The sequence below is a fragment of the Bos taurus genome, chromosome 1 (assembly GCF_002263795.3).
Source record: "Bos taurus isolate L1 Dominette 01449 registration number 42190680 breed Hereford chromosome 1, ARS-UCD2.0, whole genome shotgun sequence".
NCBI classification, from domain to species: domain Eukaryota; kingdom Metazoa; phylum Chordata; class Mammalia; order Artiodactyla; family Bovidae; genus Bos; species Bos taurus.
Window position 1 is genome coordinate 133,942,751 of NC_037328.1, and position 9,949 is coordinate 133,952,699.

The window sequence follows — 9,949 nt, forward strand, 5'->3', positions numbered from 1 at the left end:
CCCCACCTTCTCTGACAGGGATGACTGCCGACAGCATCTGGACAGGCCTTGCTCTCTGGTGCGTCTAGGGATCACTTCTCGCCACACATAGATGACTCGGCCATCCCCACCCCACACACGCCTCACATCCTCACAACTGCACTGACTTCTGTTTCCACTCAGAATGAAGCCCAGCCTCCTCAGGGAGGCTCACAAGGCCCTTCATGCTGGCGGCCACTCAGTTCTTCAGCGTTGGTTTGTACACTGTGCACAGCCTCTTGGGTCTGTCAAGGTCAACGTGGAGCTGAGGATGCAGATGCCTCGGAACCTGTAACCTGTGCCTATTGATCCCTCTGCCTGGGCTTCTCTTCCTGGCACCACCCCCTTCGCACATCTGGGTTGAGATCCATTCTTCAGGTACCCTCTCCTGGTTAACACACTCATTCTAAATGAGGAAACCTCGGTTTTGAGAGCAGAGTGGGGACTCCACCCTAGGTTCTTCCAACCTCAACACCAAACTATGGCCCTTGGCACCAAGACACCGCTCTTCATTTGTAAGGACACCACTGTCCTGGCTCAGACTTCTCTCCCAGACCTGCCGCGTCATCCATGAGAGGGGTCTTGAAGCTTCTGAGCTGCCCTGGCATTGTGTTCCCACTGCCCCAGGCACTGGGAAAGGTGGTCCATGCACTTCAGGTTTCTGTTTTTTCCTTTTCAAAAAACCTTTTCTTCTATCAATATTTGATGAGGGTAATCTCAAAGACTTGTTTAGTATGATCTGCACATAAGGAGCCCTTCCAAGTATTTATCACGCTCGGGGTATAATTACATTCAAATCCTGAGACACTGTTGCTAGGTTACTGTTGCTGAGGTTCCTCTGACTTCCATGCTTGAGGTGCTGCGATTCCCCCTTGTGATGTTAGGGGCAGGGGACCGGCAGGGTAGAGCTCCTCGTGGCCCTTAGTGAAGGTCTCTCGTGTGGTTGAGAGAGAGCGTGTGTGCCCATGGGGCATCTCCCCCACCTCCCCAGGTGCGGCGGGAGGTGCAGATCACGTGGTTACTGCAGGCAAGATTAAAGAGGTGGGAAGGGATAAAAGAGGGCAGTTGCTGCCTCGAGAGACTCCCATCGAGGAATTATCTCCGAGTCTTCTCTCCCCCCAATTCTTCCTGAAAACTGAGCACACATCTTGCATCCTCCAAGGGCCCCAAGAGCAGTTCCGTTCTGACGGCAGGAGGCTGCCCTTGTCCAAGGACACAGGCAGCTTCTGAGGGGTGAACACCTGCCTTCCGGGCGGAGCAGCAGCAGAGTAGATGGTGGAAAATCAGCATGAGGAGCGGAAGCCCACCCCTCTCCTCGGGAGGCTCCCTCACAAGACCCTCTTGTATGAACCGGTGAGGGGTGACTGGGGTTTTGGACCTGCGCTGTCTGTACTGGTGCCTTTGTGGTGTGGAATTAGGGGCAAGCGGCCTTCAGGTTCACATTTGTACAAGGTCTCAAATGTAGACGTGTGCTGTTACTTCCAAGTGAGGCTAAGTGGACAAGTATGACTCTTGTGTGTGTGTGTGTGTTTCTTGTTTTCTTTTTGACACAAAGGAGTCTACTTGTTAAATGTAACCCTTTAAAATAGACCACATATTTACAACTCTGTTTTGGCATTTACAATCAACCAGTACCTTTCAGAAGTGGCCCGTGCCCACCACCCCTGTCTACCTCTGAAAGCCTAGTTTAACTTCTCCCCACACATGCCTGGCACCTTGTAGTAGATTGCTAATCCATAGATGCTGCCACGCATTGATAAATGGCTGGTCAGGCCCAAACCCACACATTTGTGTTTAGTGCACTACTGAGTCAGTACCACTGGCCTTGGGGAAGAAAAAAGGAAATAAAGCCAAGGCAGATGGGTTTAGGATGGAGTTTAGTACTGGATTTGCACTTTCTGACTTGGCTGCCCCATCTATTTCCCACTGGCCTTTAGAAGCGTGCTGGATTGAATTGCATTTCCCATTGCAAATTTTAAATAAGGTGGATGATACAGAAGGCATTGCTATCCACAGTCCCCTGAGTATAGCTGCAAATATGCTTTTAAACCTCAGAGCAATTTCCCCAGTCATCACCAAGCAATAATTGCTGTTAAAAAGAATATACACCCACACACACACACACACAATCCTTATAGCTCAGCAATGGGGAATATCGATTGCTGTCAATTTTTAATGCAAAAAATAATTAAAGACTTAGCTGTTCAAAATATTTACAAACAGATTTACTGCAAGTATTTATCTTCAAGCAAGCAAGATCTAGAGATAATTCCTTGGGACAGTAGCTGATTAACACACATTTTGTTTCAACAGTAAAAGTTTCTGAGCCTCATATTAGAAGATGTATGGAGGATAGACTTTCCCCAGTCACTGAAGTTAGCTAAGTTGGAGAAGGGTGATTCTCCACAAAATGACAGAGGATTCCTGGATTCTTCCAAATGACATCAGAGAGTGAGGCAGCATTGGTTAATCATGGGGATTTTTGTTTTAAAGACTCACACATATGATCCTTCTGTTTGTCGATTGGCTTATTACCAACAAGAAGAGCCACTTCTGGTTTTGCTGACCCCAGAGCCTTGTCTCATTCTTCTCAGGAAGTCATCCCACTCTTCTGAGAGAGGGTAAGGTAACACAGAAATACCATCTTTATCACCCAGGAAAACAGAACCCAGACCAGATAGCTTAACTGGCAGAGTTTGCTAAAGGGAAAACAGTTACAGTGGGGTTGAAAAAACTGAAAATGGGATAGTGAGAAAACCTAGAGATTAACAAGAGAAAACCATTGCCATACCCCAGTTGGCGAGGCATAGGGAAGGGATAGAGAGAGTGAGCCCAGGAGCTAGGGCTGCCCAATGGGAGCTGAGGCCATCTTGCCAGTGATGCCCTCCCCAAAGCAGAGGGTGAGGGGGAAATTCCCTGGATTCCCCCGCTTCTGTCTTCCAAGTTCTTTCCCATGCCTCCCACTGGCAGAGGCCACTGGGCACGTGCACCTAGATGATATATTTTGCAGTGTTGGGTCTCTGAGGCACAAAGCAATGGGACAAGGGGCAAGGATGGATCTGAGGGCCAACTGGGAATTGAATGGCCCACCAACTCAGGCTCAGGGCCAGATGAGGAGGGGGAGACAAAACAGTGAAAGAGCCCAGAGGAGGGAGTGGATGCTTCCAAGGGAAAGCCATGGAAGACTCTCTAGAAGAGACATCACCTGAAATGGGCCTCAAAGGATGGAGAAGATCTCATCAACAAAGCTAGGGGTGGGAGATGGAGAGGCGCTGTTAACACTCAACTGTAGCTGAAGATAACATCCCGTGCGGAAGAGAGATGGTTTTGAGATGGTAAGAGATGGGACCAGACTGATGGGGCAGGTCCCGACCAAGGCTTGAAGGCAGAGCCAAGGAGAGGGCTGGCATGGGTTGGGTTCATCAGGAAGCCAGTGCTCGGAGATGGATGTGTGGGGGCTTTATGAGGATGAGTTCTCAGAATCCGTATAAACAAGGGAGCGGGGAGGGCTCAGGACTGGGCAGAGGGAGGTTCTGGGCTGTGGTGCAGTCACAAGAGCCTCAGGCAACTGCAAGGTAGGGGGTAGGGGAATCTGGAACTCAGATGGCCCTTCAGAATGGTCCTGAGTTGGGGCAAGGGAGCTGGGCACTCATACATTTGCATCAGCCTGTACTGGATGCAGGCTGCCCCAGGAAGGGGTGTGACTCCAGGCGAGGTAACTCACTTCAGTCAGGGGAACTCCCGGCAAGGAAGGCCACCCCACAGTGCTTCCCTCATCAGGGAAATGGAGTCCTACAGTTACAGTTTGGGCAACACACCACAAGTCCTTTATAAGAGGCCAAGGGAAAGGAAGGAAGACAGGGGTGTCTACTAGGTGCCAGGCACTACACCTGTGCTTCACACAGGTATTCCCAGTGCTCAGCAAAGTCAATATCACCAGGCAAGGAAGCTGAGACTCAGAGAATGTAACTTTCCCAGTGTCCCCAGTCAGTAATTAGTGGAGTTAGGATTTGAACCCACATCAGCCTGACCTTACACCCACAGGACCAGAGATTTCATGGTGGAGAGGCTCTTATCTCTGTAGAGAAGGAAGTGAGAACAAGACTGAGAGTGAAGGCTCAGTGGTGAGGAGGCTGGTTCCCTAAAGTTGAAAAATAATCAGAAATAACTACAGAGCTTAATATGATAGGAGAAGCATAAAATGATTGATTACCAAGCAACAGAGAGAATTCAAGTGTTGTTTGATTGCAAGGATATTTTCTAGCAAATGATAGATTTTTTCATTCTTTTTGGCCACTCAGTAAACCAAACCCTCTTTCTTAAATGCTGAAGATTTCCCCATCTCATGAGCCCAGGTGGGAGAAGTTGGAAAGTGGCAAGTTATCACCATCAGCTTCCCCTGCAGCCAAGTGGGGCTCCAGGCTGCCCCGCTCACCCACATCCACCCAGCTGTGATGCTCATAGGTGGCAGGGAAGCAGAGACCTCGAGGGTGTGTGTGGCAGGGTGTGTGTGGTTTGGGGATGGCAGTGGGACCGGGGTGGGCCATTTGACATTGCAATTTTGAACACATTGTGAACATTGCTTCTAGCTGAGTGGTCCTAAGTCTGGCTCTTTAGGCCACCTGTCAATTCTGTGAATGAACCAATATCCTTTAAGAAAAATTATCTTGAAACAATTTATGCTGCTGCTGCTAAGTCACTTCAGTTGTGTCCGACTCTATGCAACCCCATAGATGGCAGCCCACCAGGCTCCCCTGTCCCCGGGATTCTCCAGGCAAGAACACTGGAGTGGGTTGCCATTTCCCTCTCCAATGCATGAAAGTGAAAAGTGAAAAGTGAAAGTGAAGTCACTCAGTTGGGTTCCGACTCTTCGAAACCCTATGGACTGCAGCCTACCAGGCTCCTCCATCCACGGGATTTTCCAGGCAAGAGTACTGGAGTGGGGTGCCATTGCCTTCTCCCGAAACAATTTATAAAATATTGCAAAAATGTTGTTGTTGTTCAGTTGCTGAGTCGTATCTAGCTCTTTGTGACCTCCTGAACCTCACTATTTCTCAGAGTTTGCCCAAGTTCATGTCCATTAAATCAATGATGCTGTCCAACCATCTCATCCTCTGTCCCTCTCTTCTCCTCTTGTCTTCAATCTTTCCTAGCATCAAGGTCTTTTCCAATGAGTTGGCTCTTCACATCAAGTGGCCAAAGTATTGGAGCTTCAGCTTCAGCACCAGTCCTTCCAATGAGTATTCAGGCTTGATTTGCTTTAGGATTGATTGATTTACTTTATTATTGTAAAAATAATAAACTCATAAAGCCTTCACCCAGATTCTCCAAATGCTATCGTTTTACCACACTTGTTTTCTATTTATCCTACTACAGTAATAGTTGGATTCATCAATGGATGCAAAATTAATGATGGAAAAAGTGATGAGAAATAAGATTTTATGCTGTCTCAAAATACATCCCTTCAATTATACAGAGGAAAGAGTGAAGAAGCCTGGCAGACACCACTCTAACCTAGTGATCAAACTTAACACCACAAGCAACAGGACAAATCTACCCCATATGTGTCTTTTTAGGACACACCATCACTTCTACGACATTTCTGCAAAAATGCACAATCTGAATTTACTGCTGAGGAAACATCAAAAGAAACCTAGCCAAGGTTAATTCTACTAAGTAACTAGCCCATTTCCCCTAATATCACTTTAGTAATTTTTATTAATTTTAAGGCAATCTCTAACCAACTGTTTTGTAAACTGCATAGCACCAAACTGATTTCAGATCATTCTTATAGATTTTTCTGTAATGAGTCTGTGCTGGTGTGGAAGATGCCTGAATGGGGCACCATTCCAGGGACTATCATATTACAAGGGACCCCTGGGAGTAGCAGGTGGATAGAGAGGGAATGGAGGTAGGCAAGGAATGCATGGGCACACAGGTGTTGGAAAGCGTTCAACATTCAGCTGACACTTTTGACTCTCAGTTTTCCACCCACACGTGTGCTCTGTGGCTGCATAACTGTGACATATTTATTCCTTTCTCTTTGGAGCTGTGAGAGTGATGTATGGTAAAGGCATAGTTAGGGGTTAACACTTCCTGAGCATAACTGAGGGCCCAGTACTTTATTGCTTGGGAGGTTGCATCCTTCCTATTGTGGGCCAGTGTGTTGCAGTGGTTGATCATTCAGGCTGTTGAAAATATTTTCTCATCTGTAAAATGAGGATAATGATAACGTATGGCTCATAGGCATGGGCTGAGGATTAAATGGAACACTGATGTAATAGCACCCCACTTGGCCCACCATGAACACAGAATGTTGTCTATGAGTGTGACTTAGAAGGGGGGCTGGATCAGATGATGTGCTTGAGGTCACTGAGCCTCAAGAAATGAAACAGGGATTGAGCTCAGGCTTGCATATCCACACCAGTATTCTCCATGTGAGCACAGAGACATGAGGACTTGCAAAGGGAACGTGGACTGGAGATCAACTGCCCATTTCACAGATGTGGAAGTCGAGGGCTGATGGGGAGCTCTGGTCCTCCCAGGTCATTGCCTGATGCTGCTCTAGCAGCCCCTCCTCTTTGCCCGCTTCCTCCATCCCCTTCTCTTGAGCTAGCCTTGGTGCCTGGGGAGGTGGGCAAGGAGCTCATAACTCGGTAATTGCCTTGTGGATTTTATGGGGCCATATAACAGTGTGCTGTGCAAACTTTTATGAGTATTTATTTTACAATGTCTACTGAAACCATTAACACTTTCATTAGCTAGATTCAAGGGCCGTGAGAGGCTTGGCTTCCCTACTAAGATCAATTTCGTCTGAAGATTTTTAAATAAAAGTTTATGAAAACATTGCAGGCTCATCCCAAGGTAAGCAGGTGTTCTCAGTGTCTTGCAGACCCAGGTGGGATTAGGAATCCACGATCAACTATTTATCCTTTTCAATTCTGTGCTGGCTGGAAGGGGACATATGGGGATTACCAGACCAGTCAGTCCACAGTGTTTATTACTTCTCCTTGAAACCTGAATTCCGCCAGCAAAGCTGATCCCCAAGTGACTTAATGCCTTCAGAGACTATACTTTCATTTTGAAATCTATAATTCTAGCAGGAAGGAGCTTAAGCATGGGGTACCCAAAATGATAAAAATATAATTTCTAATTCCTTTGAAATATGTGGCTGTACAGTATAGGTGACTATACCTGATAAAATTAAGATGATGTCTCTAATGTACTTAAATTTTATGGTAGAGGCTCAGAGTTGTTTATCAAAAAATTTTTAAAGTGGTGCTGTAGCTCAAATTGTTAAAAGAATCACTATGGTCCAGTGAAGTGATCATTAGCAGGAAGTGATCAGGAAGAGAAGCCTAGGAGTTTGTTTCTGGGAATGTTCAAACTATTGTACCATTGTGCTGATCCCACGTGCTAGCAAGATAATGCTCAAAATCTTTCAGGCTAGGCTTCAACAGTACATGAACTGAGAAATTCCAGATGTACAAGCTGGATTTATAAAAGGCAGAGGAACCAGAAATGAAATTGCCAACATCCGTTGGATCATAGAAAAAGCAAGGGAATTCCAGAAGAACATCTATTTCTGCTTCATTGACTACACTAAAGCTGTTGACTGTGTAGATCACAACAAACTGTGGAAAATTCTTAAAGAGATGGGAATACCAGTCCATCTTACCTGCATCCTGAGAAACCTGTATGCAAGTCAAGAAGCAACAGTAAGAACTGGACATGGAACAATGGACTGATTCAAAATCGGAAAAGCAGTACATCTAAGCTGTATATTGTCACCCTGTTTAACTTCTATGCAAAGTACATCATGCAAAATGCTGAGCTGGATGAAGCACAAGCTGAAATCAAGATTGCTGGGCAAAATATCAATAACCTTAGATATGCGATGTGAAAGTGAAAGTGTTAGTCTCTTAGCCCTCTCCAACTCTTTGCAACCCCATGGACTGTAGCTCACCACGTTCCTTTCTCCATGGGATTTCTCAGGTAAGAATACTGGAGTGGGTTGCCATTTCCTTCTCCAGGGGATCTTCCCAACCCAGGGACCAAAGCTGGGTCTCCTGCATTGCAGGCAGATTCTTTATCATCTGAGCCACCAGGGAAGCCCTCAGATATGCAGATGACACCACTGTAATGGCAGAAAGTGAAGAGGAACTAAAGAGCCTCTTGATGAAGGTGAAAGAGTAGTGCAGTGCAGTGCAAGTTGCTCAGTTGTGTCTGACTCTTTGTGACCCCATGGACTATACAGTCCATGGAATTCTCCAGGTCAGAATACTGGAGTGGATAGCCTTTCCCTTCTCCAGGGGATCTTTCCAACCCAGGGTTCGAACCCAGGTCTCCCACTTTGCAGGCAGATTATTTACCAGCTAAGCCACAAGCAAAGCCCAAAGGTGAAAGAGGGGAATGAAAAATCTGGCTTAAACTCAACATTCGAAAAATAAGATCATGGCTTCTAGTTCCAATGCTTCATGGCAAATAGATGGGGAAACAATGGAAACAGTGACAGACTTTATTTTCTTGGGCTCCAAAATCACTGTGGACGATGACTACACCCATGAAATGGAAAAAAAAAAAAAGTTTGCTCCTTGGGAGAAAAGCTATGACAAACTTAGTGTACTAAAAAGCAGAGACATCAGGTTGCCCACACAAGTCCTTATAATCAAAGCTGTGGTAGTCATGTGTAGTCATGTACACATATGAGAGTTGAACCATACAGAAGGCTGAGCAACGAATTGATGATTTTGAACTATGGTGCTAGAGAGTCCCTCAGTCTGAAAGGAGATCAAACCAATCAATCCTAAAGGAAATCAACCCTGAATATTCACTGGAAGGACTGATGGCTGAAGCTGAAGCTCGAATACTTTGGCCATCTGATGTGAACAGGTGACTCATTGGAAAAGACCCTGATGCTTGGAAAGATCAAGGGCAGGAGGAGAAGGGGATGACAGAGGATGAGTTGGCTAAATGACATCACTGACTCAATGCACATGAGCTTGAACAAGCTCTGAGAGATTTTCAAGGACAGGGAAGCCTGGCAGGCTGCAGTCCATGGGATTGCAAAGAGTCAGACAAGACTTAGCAACTGAACAACAAGATGAGGATGTGAATGGTTTATTTTCTCAGAACCGAGGCATGCTGTGCTATTTACTTGATTAAAATGAATGTACACTTTGCACATTAGTTGATCTTTCCAATAATATGCAAGGAAATGTCCTAGGAACTATGAAGAGAGTTGCAAAAATGAATTGAATCATACTTGTCTGGGATACAAGTTGTTATGTTGTTATTGCCTTTGGTCTTGCTCACAGTAGGTAGTTTATCCTCATCCTTAGTTCATGGCAGTTTGTCATTATTAGTACGTGCCAAGCCCTTCTCTTGTTTTCTTCATTTTTTTCCCTTTTATCTTCCCTACTACTTTCCCATCGCTTTCCTCCCCATGTGTAGCTGTCTTTTTGCATTTGATGTTTGTCTTTTTTTGCTTCCCTATGGTTCTATAAAAGGTTTACTGTTTTACTGCATGTATTTTTAATGTATGTAAGTGGTATTGTGTTATAGAATCTCATTCCTTTTCTTACTCTTCTCACTAAACACTATGTTTTTAAGATTCACTCATGCTGCTATGTTTAAATCTAATCTGTTGCCTCTAATTGCTGCATAATGCTCTATTCAGATTTTATTTGTGTGAAAGAGTAAGTTATTTTGAGGAAGAGGTCTACCTGCACTTCAGGAAAATAATCATGCAGATTCTGGGAAGAATAGACTGGAGTCACTGAGGGAGGGGCAGCTGGATAGCAAATTTAACCACCTAAAGGGAGGAAACCTGGACCAAGTACTGGGACTGGAGGAGAGGTGGTGTGTGTTGGACCTATTTAGAGGTGTACTTGATGTATTTTGACTTCATGTTGAGTAGAAGGAGTGAGGC

At 45.5% G+C, this 9,949-nt stretch overlaps 1 long non-coding RNA gene across 1 annotated transcript; it reads left to right on the forward strand.

Moving 5' to 3' along the window:
* The first annotated feature begins 873 nt into the window (after positions 1-873).
* Positions 874-2,584, forward strand: LOC132345899 (uncharacterized). The gene is made up of 2 exons (XR_009495472.1): positions 874-1,371; positions 2,332-2,584. It is a non-coding gene; the product is annotated as an uncharacterized lncRNA (long non-coding RNA).
* Positions 2,585-9,949: the final 7,365 nt, after the last annotated feature.